The 21,322-nt window shown below is 35.9% G+C and overlaps 1 protein-coding gene across 1 annotated transcript in view; it reads left to right on the forward strand.

Moving 5' to 3' along the window:
• Positions 1 to 265: 265 nt before the first annotated feature.
• TAFII15 (TBP-associated factor II 15) overlaps positions 266 to 21,322 on the forward strand; it is an 85,191-nt gene continuing 64,134 nt past the window's right edge. The window contains exon 1 of the mRNA XM_089807886.1: positions 266 to 897. The gene's annotated coding sequence lies outside the window, so the exon portion shown is untranslated. The remainder of the gene's footprint in view (positions 898 to 21,322) is intronic.

The following is a 21,322-nucleotide window of genomic DNA, read 5'->3' on the forward strand; positions in this document are numbered from 1 at the left end:
AAAATATTAATTGTTAAAAATAACTAAATATCAATAGTCTTTTTTATTTATTTTGATATTTCTCATTTTATTAAATTTTTTGAGTTAAACTTTAATATTTTTTCTTTATAATTTATTTTTATTTTCAATATTTCCCATTGCCTACCTCTTAAAAGTTGAATTTCAAAATTATTTTTTTTCCATTTTTTTTCGTATATATATATTTTTCTATACTCTCGTTCAAATAAGCTTTAATAATCATTTAACATTATTTTAATTCTATTTTCCAAACATTTAGACAAGAACTTTGCTGCATTTGGTTGGGATCGTTTTTTTGTGTGTAAAGGCGATGATGCGTGGGAGTCATTGAAAGCGGTTTATTCTTCCTTGAGTGTTCAACCTTCCAAAAGATCTAAAGACGGCACGAGGGCACTAGAGAATCTGAATAAGCAATCGCCCTTTTTTCGGCCGGGAAGAATTCTATCGTTACCATTGGGCGATCTTCTTCGACGGCATTGAAGTTTCTAGGCGCTGAATACACAGTGACTGGGACGAGATAAACTATCATTCTAGGCGCGAATTTCTGCCCCTTCCATTTCTACTGGAACGCCTGAGTGATTATTGTTCGAACAGGCCCAATATTGGGCGATTGCCTGTCACAAACCACTGTGCAGGGTTCTTGGGATAATGAAAAGTCATCGTTGAAGAACTTGGCGCGGAATTCCAACATACCTAATTCTGTTGCAGACATTGTTTAAGGACCTGAGCATTCCTTAACAGGTTATAAACATCATTAATATTGCAGGTTGATTCTATCACTTTTTGAAAGTCAATTTCTACAGGAGAGGCTTAAGGAACCGAGCTTGTTCTAAAGACTATCAAACACTCATTGCAGTTTTGGAATTTACACAGATTAAGGTCAGACATTTCAATATTTCAGTCTCAATTCTGTTACTGTCAAAGTATGAGAATTATTGCTGATGAAAAATGCAATCAGAAATTTTGAAATAACGACCCGAGTTTCATCTATCTGAATTAATTGAATTTTCTATTACAATATCCAATAAATCACTGTTATATCGTTATAGAGCTTTGATTGTTTATATATTTCTTTAAATACCAAATATGTTTATTGCAAACACACAAAATAAATATGCATATTTGAACTAATGTGAAACATATAACTCCGCAATCAAGAAAACCCTGTATTTTCATAGTGAGCAAAAGCTTTTGACGAATTGCATTGAAGGAAAGAGTTGAAATGTAGAAAAAGCCGCTCGTAAGGGATTTACATGGTTCATATTGGAAAAATAGTTGATATTGAGAGAACTTGGCTCTAAATATTTAATTTGGGGTCATGCTTTAGGGAGCATGGTTTATGTAATACCATTTAGCTCTTAAATGCAAACTTGTTTATATAGAAAACACATTTGAGGTTGGGGCGGGTAACCTTTGACTTGTTGGCTAAGATTGGATCGAGCATCACTTGTAAGTTGCCTATGTGGAAGCATGGATTGGGATGTGTGGCTACATGGTTTTGCACATGGAGAAATGCAGCTAAGCTGATTGATGCTTTAGAAACTTGCACACGGACCTTGTAAGTTTGTTGTAATTTTATTCCTCAAGACAACACATTGAGTTGTGTGGATATTTAAAGGTTGGATTTTTCTTTTGAGTGTTTTTCTAGGGTACATCCGGTGTTGTTTTGTGGTGTGTTTGTCATTCTTTTGCATTTTGGGATTTTGAATATGTTTTTGGCATATTGCCATAAAGCTTACTTTATGTCTTAGGTCAATTACGCCTAGTGTTGCTTCCCCATGTACATTAGGATGCTCAATATTGGTTCCATGTTGACTAGGCACATGCACTAGATATAAGTATTTGAATGATACAAACAAGCACAACTCATTAAAGAGCTTAAAAAGATCTTTTCAACCCTTTAAAAATAGGGTCAAATGAAATGTGGTATGAAAAACTAATGCTTTGTCAAAGTTTGTGAAAAATAATAACCATAAATAATGAAATCCTCAAAATTTAGCTCGAAAATAGGTAATCCTCCATGAACATTTGGAACTCTTAGTGTATGATAACCCCCCTCCCCCTTCCCCAAACAATAAAAAATATGAAGTTGATGTTGGTGACTGGTATACTGTAATATTGACGTGGGACAAGCACTTTATTTTCAGTAGCATTGGAGAAACATAATGACTATATAGGTGCAAATAGCAAAACACTTGGTTTCTGCAAACACTCAGACAACTGTTTACCATCTCAAGCTCAGCTGAATCAGAGAATGTCAGATATTTCTAGCATTGGTAATATGAACTGTCACATTGTACCCCTTGAAGTTGCCATGTCACAATAACCTTATTTTTACATTATGGCATAACACCTATAAGCTGCCATGTTATCACACATTAATGGCACTTGAAGACCAACTTAGTTACTATCTCAGTTCTAACTCAATTGCCATCTCTGTGCCATGTGATCACAAACCCCAGTTCCAATGCGTTTTAGGTCACCATGCGACCTAATCAACAAAGCACAGAAAATATTAAGATCAGGTGTTGAACATGTGATCTTGGCATGGCAAGGAAAATGCCTTGATCAAGCAAGATAAGCTTTGATTGAAGTGCAAATTAGTATAAGGACTCCAATGTTGAATTCGTCAAAACAAATCCCATACTTCCTTAGTGTGAAATTACAGTAATAGTTGTTGGTACATGCACTGAAATTATGTAAAGCAATTCTTAAAGGTGCATTCTAGAGTTGTGAACAGTATAGGATATGTTAAAGCATGTAACTATAAACAAAGAGCTTAAAAAATAGCTATACAATGAAAAATAACTGCAATATAACCTGCAGAAACCCAAAATGGTGTTAAAACACTTCTTCAAGCCAATATGGTGTGAGCGGGTAAAATAAGTTATGGCCTAAAACAAGGCCTTTAAGGACTTCTTGCTGCACGTGTAGTATCCCACATCATACAAGCTCTCCAATGCTTTCACTCTTCCCAATATCGTTGCAACAACTCTGTACAGCTCATGCCTTAGTTGTAAATAGGCCTTCAAAATCAACTTTTGTAATGTCCCCTAGTGAGTTGTCTATGAGTAAATCCCTTATGTATTATCTTTATGAGAAATATTTTAGAATTAATCTATTTGTGAATTAGAGAATTTAAGCTATCTTGATTATATTACTGAATCCCGAAGAATGTTGAGATATAGTGGATTGTGTGAAGTCAACATCAATAGCCTTCCTCAAGGTTTCTGGTGATCCAAGCCCTTAATCCCATCTTGGAATAACAAAGCAACTTAATCCCGTCTTGGTCAATCCTTAAGGCATCTTACAGGGATGCTGATCCTTACCCATCTCAGGGTGATCTATCAGTTGGATTAAACAGTTCTACACTATATCCTTGTTCTTTTAATTCAGAATGATAATGAGTATGATGTTATTCATCAAATTAATATTGATGACAGAGGGTGTGTGGGACACTTGCCTTAATATATTATGAGTGAATGGAGCATCTGCTGTGCAGTTTATTTTCTACTCTTAAGTTTGTCTGTTTATACCAGGCAGCGGTACTTATATTAGTTTGGGATCCTGCCGTTCATTGCAGTCTTAATGATCTGCACCACAACAATATTGCTCTTGAACTCGTTGATTCTATTTTTAGCACAGAACGGTATTTTATTGTTTTGTATTTCCTGTTTTCGATGTTTCCAATTATTCCCGTTTGTCCTAATATGTTTCTCGTGACTCCTGGAAAGAGTTGCACCTGTCCACCCAGGCCCGTTTGCTTGCTTTCTAATCACCTATTTGTCCATCGTGGACAGCCCAGGCAGCATTTGGTTATTGACGTCTGACTTTTGGGTTTGCCTGTCCACCTTAATAAGGTTTTATTATTTAATAGCTTGGTTTATTATTAATGAGATTTATTATATTTATTATTTTTTAAATAATTAAAATAGTGCAACTCATCTATTTGTTTTTTTAATTTAAATGTGAGATAGCAATGTGCAATGAAATATTAATCAATGGAATTTATTCAATTAATTATTAACTAGTAACTGTTTATCTAATTACTATGGGATATGCGTTTATCTCAATATATTATTTTAATTAATTATTTGATAAATTTATTTATTGTCAGATTTTAGGACTGGTACATCACAACTTTAGATAAACAATAAGGAAATTTTAGATGAATTCCTTCCAAAAGACCTCCCTTGGAGGGTTTTAACAAGAATGAGTCACAAGAAGAGTTGAGTAGGAAGCCTAAGCATCCATATAGCTATGAAGGAATCATTTAGACATGTTTCAAAGCCCTCTGACCTTTCAGGCCTTATTTCTATCTTCTTCTGCAATGTGTTTAACTGTAGTCAAACTAGTTGTCACATATAATTGTAATAGGACAGAATATTTTTTTTCGAACTTATAAGATTTTATTGGCCTTAGTTAACCCGTCACTATTGTCTCTAGAGTCTAATCCTTTGCCAGATTAAGTTTCTCTAAATGTTCAGGTCCATGAGTTCAGCTTTCTTTGTTTATTTTGACAGTCAGCTTCTACAGCTCAATTCACATGTCATCTTCCATGAATGGGCCTTGAAGTTGTTTTAGTATAAGGGATTAATTTCAATAGGAACATAATTTGACCAAGTTAGCCAACTCGACTAACTTTACTGCCCCAGTTTTGGATCGTTGCACACAATCACTATTTGTTGCTGTAAAAACTTATGGCTTAGCCACTAGGTCAATGCAAGTCCTCTCTTCACATGTTTTCTGCTGCTCTTCCTTGCCTGTGCACCTAACTGCTTTGCTGCATCAATTGGTGACAAACTTGCTGTTATAACCTTCAACAATAGGTCACTAAATAAATCAAATAATTACATAACTGCCTCAATCGGTAGAAAACATGTTGTTATGACCTCTCCAAACATGCACAATTCTGAGCTACTCATCTGAGTCTGTTGCCTTTGACTGCCTCTATATCCCACCAGGTGAGTCATGGTTGTAAAATTCTCTGAGGACCATTTACTTCTGTCAACAACACATTGACAATACAAATTTTTCAGTCTTGTGTTAAACACCACTGGATGCTGAGAGGTGTGGGAGAGGTGGGGAGGAATCAGCATAAACAATTGATTAATAATTCTGCCACAGTTCTCAGTTACTAATTATTGATCCAAATAATTAACAGCAGAAGGTATGGTAATGAATTCACACACACATGAACACCAGATTTATGTGGAAAACGCAATGTGGGAAACACAGTGGCGAGAATCTTACTATATGAAAATCAATTACAAAGTTTTAGACCAGAAGCCAAGTAATTCACTGTCCCTGATGTTTTAGGTACACTGCCAAGAATCTAACTAACGCTGAGAGAACTTTTCCAACAAATATAGATCTTCAAAATATTGCCAAAAGAGCACACAGCCTTCCAGCAGGCCGAGAGGAAAAATAGGATAAATAAAGGATCTCCTGATCTGCTTCTGTGAATTTTCTATCTAATTCAGCAACTTGCACTTTTGCTCCTTTATTTGTATTACTCAGTCTTCGCAATTGATCCAAATATATTTTGTAGTTATGTTGTACACACTCTTGCTCAACTCATTCATTTCCATTCATATATATAGTGAGTTGTCCATCAAAAACACCAACAAGGTTGGCCAAAAAGATATAAGCATTATTAATACAAAGTTAGCTGTCTGGAGCACAAATACTCAATGTGGTCCACCCCAGGAGATAAATGGGACCAAAATTCATCATAACAAGCCCTCTTCAAATGATATATTAACGCACACACATTGTAGCATCCTCCAAAATCAGACCCAAACATAATGTGTAGAAAAGCATTACAAACAGGTTACCAGCTGGCACAAAGACAGCCTCCAAAGCTGAACACATTTTGAAGCCCAGTACGTCACACCATGATCATTCTTGATCTCTCAACTCTTTTCTTAATCTATGTTCATACCATTAATGCTAAAATCCAGTTACCACAAAAAGTTGAGTTGGCTAGGTGCCAACACAGACATTATTATCGCACCTGTTACAACAAATCTCCACCTGTGGAGTAATTGATCAAAAGATATCTAAACTAAAACACTGCACTGACCATCTGACCATGTCCACCAAACCACATACCTTGAAATTTCAATGCGGAGCATTCTCCGTGTCTGTCTAGTTCTTTCCTGACAGCCTACCATAGTGTCAGCCAACAACACATCATATCTTTGTCAAAAGAATAGTTGGAGACCTGAAAACACAATAGTGCAATATTATTCACAGTTTCCAGTCATTGTTGCCAGAATTGTAAGGCACCATCATCTTATGCAGAGGAATGCAGAGGATTTTCCCATAAGGTCTTCAAATACTCTTTCTTCCATATTCCCGCCTGTTAGACTTCCATTTTCCGGATATACCTTATATCACCTTAGAATTAACATCAGAAAATCAATACCAATCACTTACTGTCCTTCAAGCACACATTCCATCATGTCATGCAAAATATACACTTTTCTGCAGAGCATTCTTTAAATCTTCTTCATCAATCAATCAATCCCTCCGATCCTCTTCATTAATCAATCAGTGATACATCTTTTATCAGCTTCTCTACCTCAGCAGCTTCCAGCTTAGTTTCCTAAGCAACTTCTCAGCCTCAGCAAGTTGACATAATGACATCACAAAGTATAATGCTAGCATCTTGTTGAGATTCAATAGTCATTCAACATGGACTTTACCTAAATAACTATAGTAACTATAGTACTTCATTATTCCAAAAATTTGAATTTCGTATTTCAAACTTTCTGGTGTTCAGCTCCTCTTGGTTAACTGTATTCCCAGATAGCACTATAGTCGTTGTCACTCACAAAGAATAATAGTAATACAAAATCTGTAGCCTCTATAGTCCCTCATGACATGTGACACATGCCTATAGTTTAATTTGCTTTATTCTTTTTAGGTATTCAAAGCAACCCATCATTGTAACAGCAATAAACAATTTTAGCCACATCTGTTCCATTATAAGACCAACATGTATTTCAAACCAAACTTAATTTGATGCAAGTCAAACATAGAAATGTTATCGTAAAACAAGAATCACACATCTGCATTCCCACCATATATATTCTAGTTGGATCCATATGTTTGTAACTTTGCATGCATATAGATGTGTGTGCGCGCACGTGTGTGCATGTATAAAAGTCCTTATATGAAGGAAGAATCTTGAAATAACAGCTCATGATTATATTGACCTATGTTCCATGCTACTAACATTAGACGATAATGCTTCTATGCTCTTGTGATATTACCTTTGAAGGATACCACAAGGTGCAATATCAATATATGTCTTTTTATATCCACACACAAAATGCAATCACCTTGGAGAATTTACATTATCTTTTATACTTCCAATTTTGTAATCAACAACAAAGTTTTTATGTCTTTCATTTTAGGATTGTATAGAAATGAAAATATGTAGGTGGTTTATCTATAGTATTATACTATGTTCCCCTGAGTTTCCAGTATGGGGACAGTGGGATGAGTTTTCGGGACGGCAATTTTTTTTGGCAATTTTGGGGACGGGGAATGGCAAATGGGGATGACTATATATATAGGGAAATTTTAAAATATACATTGAAATTTGCAAATATACATGTCATTCATATGAAACTAAGCACAAAGCATGTCATTTAAACATTATAGAACCACAACATATAACATTTGAATGCCATCTAGGAAATAATATCCGATTTTAGTACCCAATTGTCAAAATGCATATCAATATCAGTGAACACTAAACAATGAACATTAACAATATCATAATGATGAACATGATAAATCTGAAAATCAAAATCTAAATATGCCCAAAGCTATAGGCCCAAAGGCTAGAGGGCTGCCATAAAGTAATAAGTATCAATGTATCATAATCATGTTCACATTCAATATAAAAAACAAAACATAGAAAAATGAAGCAGACTGCTGCTCCTATTTTGCCTCTTCCGCTATGGCATCAAAATCAGAGTCCTCACTATCATCCTCCATAGGTAGCGTAGTTTCATCTAATGGAACCCCAACCAATCTTGGTGTTTTGTAACCCTCATCTATCTAGGCCACATCCTTAGGTTCAACATCCCACCACAAAGCTGATATCTGCCTATACTTTGGAGTCTGACGATCCGCAAGTCGAAGAGCATGATGCACTGTCACTAGCTTCTCCGCTCTTTTAGAGGTAAGTCTGTTCCTCTTGATAGAGTGGATATATGAATATGTGGACCAATTCCTCTCTGCAACTGAGGAACTAGCAACTTGTGCAAGGAGGCGATTGACAAGTATTTTTAACTCAGGTGTATCTCTCCCATGTCAGGTCCATCATCCAATAGGATCTCTCTGTGCCAAAACAACTCTATCCAATCTTGCTTTTGGCTTACCCAAGTTTGGGTCACAAATGTTGGTGAAGTCAAAGAATTGTGAACGAAGAGTAGAGGCATCTTGAGCTGAATACATCTTATCAATTGCTCTTGTGAAGCCATCCAATACCTCAGGATCATCACATGGGAGGCCTCTTCCGCCCAACGGTGCATACCATCTGGGTTTTAGAGCAAAGGCTGTCATATGAAGCGGGGTATTCATCATGTTCTACCTTTGCGTCACAGTAGGCCTAATATGCTCCTCATAAAATTGCAATTTAGGATCCTTTGCCGCAACAATTCTCTTCATCTTCCCCAACATGCTGTCAATAGTCTCATAGATCTCTCCCAAACTAGGGGAGTCAGTATCAGCATATCTAATGACATCTACAATGGGTACTATGATAGAGCAAATATCTCTACAAGATGCAAACAAAAATTAAAATCAAAATTAGAATTTTAAGATTTTTAAGACTGTTAGTAGGAAAATCAGCAAGCAAAAGACTAGCATTAAATTTAAAAATCAGCAACTTACCTCATTGTGGACCACCAACTCTCATCAAGGATCCTTTGCTTCACTGCTTTTCTTTTAGAGGATTTAGAATTAGACCATCGTCCCCACTTTGGATTCACCACCATCAATTGAAGGGCCTCATACACCTCAATCATCCTCTCCATCAAGATGAATTATGTGCAATACCTATAGCAACAATTATAAATTAAAATATTAATAAAGTTAAACTTAAACACTAATGATTAAAACTAAAAGCATCACATGTAAGTAAACTTATAAATATATATTTTTAAATAACTTAAAGTTAAAACAAACTAAAAGTAAACTATAATTAAAATTGACATACCTTGTCTCGGTTGGTTTGAGGAACTCCTTAGAGGACCTAAATAGAGCAAGTGAAGTGTGGTGATTGAAAATAAACATGTGCACTTCTTTAGCTTCTAGCACTGCTTGTTTTAGTCATTCAATCTTCCCTATGTCCTTCAATGCATTGTTCAAGGAATGAACACAACAAGGGGTCCAAAAGATGTGCCTATAAGCACCCTTTATCATCAAACCAACTGATTTGCACATAGGTACAAAATTTGTGATAACCTGTACAACATTAGACAACCCATTCTCCTCTACGACATCTCTCAAAATGGTGAACTGGAATTCTTCATCCTTCTTCTTTCCTGAGCAATCTATGGTTTTCAAAAAATAAGAGCCAGCAGGGGATGTGACAATGATATTGATGAGTGGCCGATGTCTAACATCGGTCTACCCATCCATCACAATAGAGCAACCCATCCTAACCCAAGTGCATTTCATATCCTCAATAACAAAGCAACCTTTGAGTACTCTTCATCTAGGATGGTGGTTTGTAGCTTATGCTCACCAAGGGGTACAAATGAGGAATTCACGCTCAAAATATCTTTCACCATTTGTTTATAATAAGTGGAATCGGATGCATTATATGGGATACCATTAGCAATAAAGAATCTACCAATGGATGCCTCACACTTTTCCTTTGCCTGTGCATTAAACATACTTTCCACCGAGCCCTTCTCACCACTACTTATCTTTTTATTCCCTCTAGACTTTGTAGGATTGCCACTAGTATCAATGGCGGATGACATATGCCTAGATGATTGTGAGGGAATAGATGGTGATGTCACTGTCAAATTGTGCCCCTCCATTTCAACTTCTAAGTGCAATCTTTGACATTTTAATTTTTGTTCATCAGTCAAGTTAGGACAAGCTTTGACTCCTTGGCATGAAAGACTTAAAAAGTGTGACTTCACCCTTGTATAGGTGCTCCTAAAATCATCAAGACAAACATGGCAATCCCACACCCTAGTCCCTCCTGAATTCTTTTTATCTTTTGCCCTAAGTGTGACATATTGGAGAAGAGGTTTTTTCCTATTGAAAGGACCTTTTGCAAAATCCTTCATAATGGTGGAAGGGCATGCAAACAAATCAGATTTAGGATCAGCTTTTTTCCTAGTCTCACTACTAGCAACATCAACCACAACCACATTTTCTTCATCACTACTACTATTAGTACCTAAGTACTCCCACTGCTGCTCATTGTGCTTTGTTTTGACTCTTTAGGTTTAAATATGCAATAGATATATGAGCTGAAACAATGAAAAAAAAATCAGACTTTGCAAGCTGCAAATGTATTTAAAAAATGATAGATGGAAGCATAAAGAGTTCCATACTTACTTGGTGCACAAAATAGAAGATCAAACCCTTGGTCAAGCTCTTGGAAGCAAAAATATCACCTCCTCTTCTTGCAAAATGAAAACTCCAGCCAGCTGCAACACAAAATGAAAACCAAACAAATGACAAAACAACTAAAATGTGGTGAGTTTAAACCTTTTAGGGCATTTGGAGGGGTGGGGCCCAGCTGGGCGACCTAGTTGGAGGCTTCAAAATGTTTATTTATGTTCACTTTTTTAATTTTATGCATACAAAAAAAGGGGGGTGACTGGTTGTACCCAGTACGGTTGGGGGACGTCCAGATATCCCCTTTTCGTACCGGGTACGGCTGGCTGTCCTCCTTTTTTCCTCAGGCGTCCTTGAGTTTTGGAGATGTCTCCTAGAAATTTTCCCTTTTTGGGGACGGTAGGGGGACATCCCATACCCGTCCCCCCGTCCCCGGGACGTCCTTGTTTTTGAAACTCCTATTTTTAGGCCGGGTACACGTCCCCAGGGAACGTAGGTATTATATAGAATGATAGTATGTTGGTGTTGATTAAATAATTTTGTAGTTGGTTATGTTTTGTTGGCATTAGGCAGTGTAATTTTCAATGTCAGGTGGTTGATGGTTGTATAACCAATAACCATATATATTGTGATTAAAAAGAAAGTCTATTATAGGGAAGCTATGCCGGTTTTGGGCCTTCCAGTACTTAACAATTGTAAAGACACTACCTTTATGAAAACAAATGCTTATTTGACATCTTGTATTCATTGTTACCACTGTTGGTTTTTATATTGCTGCGATCCAGTAGTTTAGAATTGGCAGCAAGCGTTCCAGCATTCTCAGTCTTCATAAACCTGGGTCATCAAATAGTGGGTTATGAAAAACTTAGTCAATAACTAGTGACAAAGACTAAAAGGATAGCAAAATAAATGGACCAGCTGATCAGTGAAGTGCTTGATGCAGACAATAACACTAGAACAGTGTTTCAAGGAACTCTAAATTATTGTGGGATCTTTTGTACTTGGAGGTAATGGAAGCCATTTTGATACAGTACTCGATCACCTATCCCAACTCCTTGCCTAACTTCACATCATATTAGAAGATCTTCATGCTGAATGAGATGTGAAGAACAATGGTAACATATCCTACAATGCCACAAAGAAAGGGGTTGCTGATGAAAGAAGAAAGATTAGAGCATCGATTTTGCCATTTGAAGATTAAATGTCATTGATCCCAAAGAAAAGCATGAGAATAGACAAATTGGTTTAGCTAATTATTTGAACAAGAAGATAGAAGACTAGGTCTATGAGAGGCATCCTCCCATAGGAAGTGAAGGCCACAAGTGGTAGACATTAGCAGAAGCTAAATTGTGAGTAGAAGCTAGCGCCAAAGCTGAAACAAGGAAATATTCAGCTAATAGTGGAACACTCTGCACCACCAGTAAGCGCTGAGTGGGTGGAGATTGCACTATAGTTGCCCCTTTAAAAGGAAGAATGTGTAGGTCGTTGTACCTGTACAAAAAATTGTATTGCATCAAGCTTCAAGTTGAAGTCATTGCCTTGAGTGGTCTAAAGTGAAAAAGTCTTTCATAACTTATCTTGTTTGCAATGTCTTGTTGTCCTTTGTCCTTATCTAATATTTGCAGGCTTGTAGATTTGAGCATTCTAAATTGGAAGGAGAATGTTCTTGGAAGAGAAAATTCGATAAAGGGTGCACTTGATCATGTGAAGTTTGTTTTATCATTGCAATTTACAACCATTCATAAATATGTATCTAGAGTTGAAGGCTTGGCGATGGATCTGCAACTTTATGACAATTTTTTATAGTAAAGAGTGATATTTAAGGATTTTGCATGCATGGGAGAATCTATACAAAGCATGACTTTGTAGCAATAGGTGCACAACATGAGTTGAGAGCATGCCTAACTAAAGAAATGTAGGAAAATGATGAAATTTTGCACCTAGGTGTGCATTGAGGACAATCTACCCATTTGAAGGTTGTATAATTACAAAAATTTGATGTTAATTCAATGGTGTGCATGAAGGGTTAGAGATATTCTTATGCAAGGTGTGTATGGCTTATAGGCAAGTGAGGAGATGTATAGCAATGCCTCAGTTAGAATTTTTTTTTGTAGTTTAGGAGGCCAATGCATATGGATGTGTCATCTTGAGGAAATTAATGTGTCAATATTACATTTAAACATATAGATGCACTTGGGAAAGTATGTGTTTATCATAAGGAAGTTAATGTGAGTCTAATCGCATTTTAATGTCTATGTGCATGTGTAAGCAGGAAGACACACCTCAAAGAAGGACAATCAACTTTTTAAAAACCTATTCAAGTCCATGCTTGAGTTTGAGGGTGCACATTGTAAAGGGAAAACATGATTGGTTTGCAAAAGCCCATATTAGGGGCTCACCTTTATAAAGAGGGTAAATTTGTCAAAATACATTATTTATTTGTAAGTTGAGTGTTTGAGCTGGGGGATGCACCTCATAAAGAAGGCAAATTCATTTTAAAGATTCAATGCCCAATGCCTAGGTGTGTGCTTTGGATGAGGGGCGCACTTCAACAAATGAAAATTCAAACCAAGTCCCATCATTAGGTGTTTGCTTGAGGGCGAGGACACACCTCAACAAATAAAAAAATCAGCACATATTAATGTTTGAAAATGCCACGGTGAAGTGAATGCATGGGTAGAGGGGTGCAACAATATAAAGGGAAAATCAGATATATTAAAGAAAAGCATACTTATTAGATGCACAATTGGTGATAAAGTGCACACTTATGTAGAGGAATCAAAATTGCAAGTATATAAGTGCATTTTATAATTTGTTGGTGTGTGTGCAAAGCAAAAATACATGCCTCAAACAGATTTATATCATCAAAGTGAAATTTAAAGTTTTTGTAAGAAGGCTAGCTATTATTAGGGGAAAAGTTATAGAATCATCAAAGTCATCCTAAGCTGCTTATCTAGAGGTCTACTTTTAGGCCACACTTAAATTACTTGTTTGTCATCTTTTTCAAAGAAAGAGAATATTTTGCTATTCAGTAGTAATTTTAAGTAGTCTCTGTTTTTACCATAATGAGCCTATACTAATTTTAGCCTTATGGTGGTGTTATTTATGTTTGCTATACATAACGGGGAGTCAATTATTTGTACATCATTTTGTAGAGTCAAAAATTGCATACCCCCATTTGCAATTCAGGCTACACTTTTGTAAACATTTTAGTATCCATTCCCTTGGCATTTGTGTAGGTCCATTTGAGTCCTTGCATCAACATTTGCTCTTTCAGGATGCTCATAGTTCTTATTAGTAGTTATCTTTCAAAGTCACCTTTGCATTATCCACATGTTTCCTTTGCCACTTGTTGCTTTTGAGTGTGATTTGTGACATCGTAGTGTTCAATGTCAGTCCTGTGCATGCTTTCCACTTGTAACTCACTTTTGTTGATGAAACGTCCTAGAATCTTCTAGAATGGCCTGAAAGCCTCCTTTTCCCTCCTATTCTTTTTTTAAATTGATATCTTTGCTTCATTCAAGCTCCCCAAAATTTCTATACTATATAATCTCTTTGAGTGATCTCTCTCTCTCTCTCTCTCTCTCTCTCGCATTGTCTTGGCTTTCACAACTCTCTTGCTCTCTTACTTGTTACAACAACAATCTCTTACAACACATTTGGTAACTATAATATCCTTCTATCTCACTTGTGTCTTTGAGATCTTGGGATTCATCATATCCGTTTCTATCAATATTAATTTATCTCATACAACAAGGGTTTTCCTCCATTAGCAGAGTTTGTTTCTATTTGCATATCTCATGTAATAGGGTTCTCCTCCATCTAGCAGGGTTTGCTTTACTACGTTTTCATTTATTTATGATTTTTCTTTGATTCAATATATCTATCCATCAGGCTATTGTGAAGGTGTTAACACCAAAGCAATTGCTTGATTGAGAGAGGTCTGCAAACAACCTATTGATGTGAGTTTTGTTCCACCACAACATGCAGAATCAAATACTTAATATTTTGAGGATAAACACCAAACTCTCAATCCTCTCTTGATATAAGGTCATCTTTCATGCTAAGCTTGCAAACTAAGATCATGAAATGACTTCAAGATTCCTTCTTAATTGAACACTTCACTCAGATTTATGATGTGATATGCTGGTTATGACAAAGGGACTTACGCTATTCATTCAATGGATATCAAATCTTGCAATTCTAAAGATTTTGCTTCATAATGTGCAATGGAAATGTAGTTTGATTTTCCAAATTTTCCACTTCAACTCCAACTTAAACATATAACTTCTATTTATACTTTTAATTGTGAGTGCAAGGAATCATGGATGGCTTGGAATCTACTAGATGTAATCTCACTAGTGGCTCCGCCCACCTAGTGCAAGCTTCTAAGGAACACTCAACTAGCTTTCGAATCACTATCTCCTCTCCAATCCCATTAAATGGATGCAAACTAAAGATTCAACATCAATTTAATTTAAGTGCATTCAATCATTGGCTTACCATGCAAGGCACCCTTACCATTAGCAAGAGGCTAGCGGCTCAGATTTGTTCGAGTCAAACAAGTAAACATCCACAACAACTTCCACTCAACTAAACTAATTCTACATGAAAATAGATCTAATCCAAATGAAAGATTGAGGAAACCATGCAATACTCCAAAGCAATAACAAGTAATTCACCATGACGAACTAACAATGAACTATCCATTACTTTGAAAGCATCATAGCAATAATTTGATCAAGTCTCTTGATTAGCTATCCTACTCTAGTCTAGCTCTCTAATCTCACCTTCTAAACTAATGAATTACAAATGAGAAGGCCTTGGCCTTTTATTGTGTTTTCCATTACAACAAAGGGCCAAGATCGATTCAAGATCAAGGGCCGAGATTCTGACCACAAACCCTAATTAGGGTTGCCAAATTTTGAACCAATTATACGAAGGCACCAATTCATGAGCCAATAAGAAAACTATAGTGATTTATCGAACCAATGAGAAAATAAGACACTTGGCATGTTGTGATTAATTGTGGTTGAAATTTAAATTTTCTAATTGGAGGAGACAAACAATTGCCACACCATCATTCTTATCCTATGCCTGGAGTCTTGGCTTGTAGAAGGTGTTTGTTAAAATGGCAAATATTTCTTGCTCGATTGTTAGAAAGTATCTCTAAACGTTTGAGATTTTGTCCATCCTTTGAAATTTCCTCATGCAATTGACTTGAATCACTTGCATCTTCGTGAACCTGTGCATTTGATCTTTCTTGATTCTCCTTGCATATGTCCTCATGTAGCTGGATCTTGTGTACTTTCCCAAATTTTATCTGGATTATGATGTGAATTTGCAGATTAATAGCTTGAAAATAGATCTATCCTTTTCACTTGAGTCCTTGGGCTTGCCTTGCCTTCTTTGTATTTTGGATTTGGTTCTAGACATGCTCCCACTTGCCACAACAAAATACAAAGTAGACTTTATTCTAAGGATCATAAAATAGACTAGGAATCGTAGAGCGTTGAAATGCTATTCAATTGTTGATGCTTTTGTGAAAATATGAGTCTTAGTTTCTTCCTTTCAAATAATTTTTTTTTATCTCCCTACACCTATCCTATGTTCTGAAGTAATTCAGATTCCCTTTTAAACCATCGAATGCTAGGCATTTGAGTGATTATAATGGCCAAAACTTACCCTATTAAGCTCTTTAAAATCTGAAAATGCTTACCCCCGAACTCAATCAGATCATGTCACTCTCTCCATGCTACAGGCAGAATTTGATGCTATAGGCAGAAGAAAAAACACTGCTATTCCTTGGGAAATTTGTTGCTAAACTCAGAGGAAAATCACTGCGAAACTGGGAGGGAATTCGCTGCAAAAATAATTCATGGCTGGGCAGTTTTGGCAATTTTATGGGTAAGAGTTGGCTGGTGGAAATCCTAAGGCTAGAGGATTTTCACCAAAGGAAAAAAACTCCTTTTAGATTTGCTCACTTGACTACAAAATTCCCTTCAATCAATCTGCCCATTCAATTTTGCCTTCCTTCTTGCACGAGAGAGGAAACATATGGTTGAAGGGGAAAAAGGGGTAAATTCCATGTTGGGAGGATTATTGTGGTGGAATTCCTTTGGAAAGAGTATTTCCACCACATATGATTTTGCCTTTTTCCATAGTTATTTCAAACTTTTCTCTTATTATCATTAAATCTTGCCATAAGCGGCATCCCCTATCTTCAACCTTTGTTTAGAATTAAAAAATGGAGTGGTGGATTTCTTGATGTTGGAGGATTCCATTGGTGAAAATCCTGAGCTCAGAGGATTTGCTCGGTAGGAATCCTCTAGTCGGAGGATTTCCACCAAATTTACTTAGCGCTTCATTTCCTTGCGTCCTTCCAAAACTTCATCGTTTCTTATCAATTCTGCTTAAACTTACCTTCCTTAACCCAAATGCTTGCTTGGAATCAATTTTGGTACAAAGTAAAAAAGTGGAAATTTTGGTTTGAGAGCATTAAGGCGGTGGGAATCTTTTGGTCAGAGGATTTCTGCTAAACATAATTTCCTCAAAAATTATCCCATTTTGATTTTCTTTGACAATTTCTTGCTTTATTTTTACTCATGATGTTGAGTTCATGCCTTAGATTGGATTGTAAATGCCTTAGAGGGTGGTGGAATTTCAGGCTTGGGAGGATTAACATGGTGGAAATCCTAAGCTCAGAGGATTTCCACCGGTGGGAATGCTCTGCAGAAAGGATTCCCACCAAACATGGTTTTGCCACTTAGACTCCCAAAAAACTTGTTATCTCACACCCTTATCCTAATTCTTTCACTTATAAACAAGGCATACGTTATCTCGCACCCTTATCCTAATTCTTTCACTTATATTCAAGTTACTATGCCTTAGCATGATTTCGCATCAATTTTGAGTTGATGAGAAGGTTGGGAATCCTAAGGAGAGAGCCTTTCCCCTGGTGAAATCTTCTAGTCAGAAGATTTCCACCACATATGACTGCGACAATTATCCTTAGGAAAATTACCATTTTTCCTTCTCTCCATCGTTTTAATATTGCATCAATTAGTTTGCTACCTTGGTAAGGATCTCTTACAATCAAATTTGCATCACATCCCTTTGTCCTAAGGTGAAATCTTGAGATTTCAAGGAGAAATTATAGCTCATGGAAATCTTGGAGTTAGAGGATTTCAATGGGGAAAATCCTCCGATCAGAGGATTTTTCACCACCTTTTGAATTTGCTCAGAATCCTCCTATCTCCCAAACATATAAACGTTTCTTGCTTAGACTAAAACTCTACCCTTCCACTAAGACTTAGGCTATGAAAATATCTCAAAAGGACATCAAAACCCTCACACAAACCCTAAACAAATATTACTTTCTAGCACGCAAACATTTCTCAAACTCACCCTCAGACTTGGAGACTTGAAAATGTTGCCAATTGAAACCCTAAGGCAACGACTCCTACTTGCTAAAGAAAAAAGAGGGGGTCCCCATTTGCAATGGGGCGATGGTGTGAAAACCTCAAAACACAACCTTGAACATTTTTCCTCTCTTGCGTGTGTATAGGTTTTTCAGGAGCTTTCAACTGCACAAAGGTTTGCTTATATTTAATTAGCTAGTTGATTTTCATCTTTTCTATATAATATTTTTTATTATATTTCTAATTCTAGGTTGTGTAGGCTATTTGAAGCGCACATTTAAGTTTTCTCCATGTTTTGAGCTTTTCTTGTCACGGTCTGTACGAGACTACAATGCGCTACATAGACATCTGCGCACCACGCTAATGTCCATAGCTGCGACACTTAGATTTGGACCAAAGGCTCTCATTGTTTGGTCTTCCCATTTCTGGAACCAAAATATTATTGTTAGGATTAACCTCAGAAAGAAATAACAGTTACATGCAAATCTAACCAATACCAGAAAATAGTAGATCGTATAAAAGAGAACACAAGACACCAAGATTTAACGTGGTTCACCCAATCCCTGGGCTACGTCCACCAACAACAAGTCCAATATTATTATTATCCAGTTATTACAACCTGATTACGATCCGTGATCCCTTACAGCTCAATAACGCCGCAAGAAGCTACAATATCACCATTACATTATGAAATCCCTAACCCTAAGCCTTTTTATACAAGCTTTTGCCGCTTTTAAAATTAGGGCTAGAATAATAGAAAAATACTAGCCGATGCCTTTTACAATATAAGGACATTTTTGGCTTTGGGGGCACTGCCTCTCGACCCCACCTTGTACCTGCGATAGGGAGTGCACTTGGGGCACTGCACCTTGACCCCATCTTGGGGGCGCTGCCCCCAAACCCTCGTAGAAATAATTTGGAGGAAAACCGTGCCGAATAAACCTCTAAGTCTGATTAGGCTCCACATCACAACAATTATTTCTTCTACTTATAATAGGATATTTCCACTGGTCTATCTAGTTGGAGATATCTGAATGTATGTTATGAACTTGGCTTTCAAGGAAAGATAAGTTTCCTTTGGCATGGGCAAATTTACTCCATTACACATCTATTATTAGACCCCTTTCCATGTGGGAGATTTGAGTGTCAAAATATAGCTTGTATCAAATCAAGCTACAACTTTAAGGTTGGATGGTGCTGGTTAGAATTAGTTGATAGGATTTTGTAATAAAAATTGTATTTCACACAATCAATTTTTCAACTTCTTAAGAGTATAAGTAATAGTAGCCTTTTATTTATTTTCATGCAAGGGATTTGTAAATATTATAATTAAGTGCTATATTGGATTTAGATTTGTAATGGTAATTTGGAACCATTCATTTTGGCGAAATTGTTGTTCAATGAGTATTTGTGATTATTAATCCAACATTCAATGTTAATTGTTCAATAGAACATTATGGTCATTTTTTAGGGAGTATATGTGAATATTAATCGGAAAATAAATGTTTATTTGTTCAATAGAATATGTAATGCCCATTTTTAGAGGGCTTGATTGATGATATTATTGTAAGAAATGAGGTCGACTATTGCATTTTATGCCATGAAGACTTAGTAATAGGTGTTTGAGCATTATAGGACAATATTAATCCATGCATCTTTTGGTACTTACATTAATCACCAATTAATAGTGTGTGAAATTGCCAAGTTGAGTTAAGCTGCTACTTATGATAAATATCTTTTGGTGTTCATAATAAAATTATAAATATTTTAATGACGGTCTCATCAAGACCACAACATTTTTGAAATCTCTGTGTGATGTTTTGTGTTTGTCATTTGAGAAGTACTCTACAGCTGCATCTATATTAGGGGACTTCAATGAAAAAGAACCTTAAAAGTGAGACAAGGTACGAAGGGGCTAAAATGGACTTGACGCATTTTGAGAGAGATTTTTGGCTGATGGTATTGCCCTAGGAGTTGAGGTCGACTATCACTTTCCATTCTCGGTTTTATATAGGTGTTTAATCATCATTGAACTAAAAACGTTCACCCATGCATTTTTGGGTACTTTAGTAACTACTATCTAAAAATAAAAATAAAATCTTAATGTGGTTACTATATTACAAAGCATGTCTAATCCCATTACATCAAATGGAAAATTCTCCTAGAAAATAGTTAAAAATCTATATTTCTAAATGTTTCACTGCCCATGCCCATAACAAAAAATAAATTCAATAGTAAATATGAAAATAGTAGTTTGCAAAAAAATTTATATCTTGTTGATAGAATTATTCTTGAACACTTCCAAATTTCCAAATACTAATAGAATTTCAAGCAGGCAACTCTACTTCTTTATTTTTTAAATAATCAGCATCAGTTTTGTGGAAACTGGTGGCTGTTCATTTGTTCATTTATCCAAACCCTGGAATTACAAAGCTTTACTCCAGACACCAAGTTACACACTACAGTAGCTTTTTCTGAAATGTGTATTATTGATTGAAGACTAGCATTCAAATGTCATTGTCAATTCTGCTGATAAACTGATGGGATTTAATTCAAGGAAATATTTGGCATTGGATAAACTCTTATCTCTAGATTGTACATTTGATGAGCAAATTTATATCTTTTGTCTAAGGTTTATTCAGGGACAGAGCCTTTCATTTAATAAATCCAGCATGGGATTTTACATAGAATTTTGAAATTTGAGTTGGAATTTGGCTTTTTGTTTTGTTTGACGGGGAGTAAAATCATTAAAGTTTGTTCGTTGCTATTTTCACTGTCTGAACTTGTCTGCTTTATGTAAATTGTACTGCCCAATTGTAAGCAAACTTGCCAAAAATCTACACCATATATTTGTAGCAGTGGCAAATGATAAAGAATATGGCTTTTATTTCACTGTAATTACAAACTATGTTTCTCTTTATGGAGATAATGGTCTTAAAATTTATATCCATAAAATAGAAAGACTTATTAGGAGAATATCACTCCACCTCTCAAACAAAAATTTTAATTGTAAAAAACTAAATAACACCTCTTATTACAGATAGTATATTATCATTGCTGTGATTGTCTATCAATATTTTGATTCCTTTATCTCATAATTAACCTTTTTGTTTGAAGTTAGATGTTCATCTTTTATGCTTTTAACTGTGTATTGTGGTATCAATATAAATTATTTAATTTGAATACTGTACATCTAATTATAAAAATGATGAATTCATTTAAATGATTGTTAAAATAATATATGTTTTAATAAGTGTTTATTAGGGCCATAGCATTTTAGG

This window comes from Cupressus sempervirens, chromosome 10 (genome assembly GCF_028749045.1).
Source record: "Cupressus sempervirens isolate cs-2001-9-10 chromosome 10, ASM2874904v1, whole genome shotgun sequence".
NCBI classification, from domain to species: domain Eukaryota; kingdom Viridiplantae; phylum Streptophyta; class Pinopsida; order Cupressales; family Cupressaceae; genus Cupressus; species Cupressus sempervirens.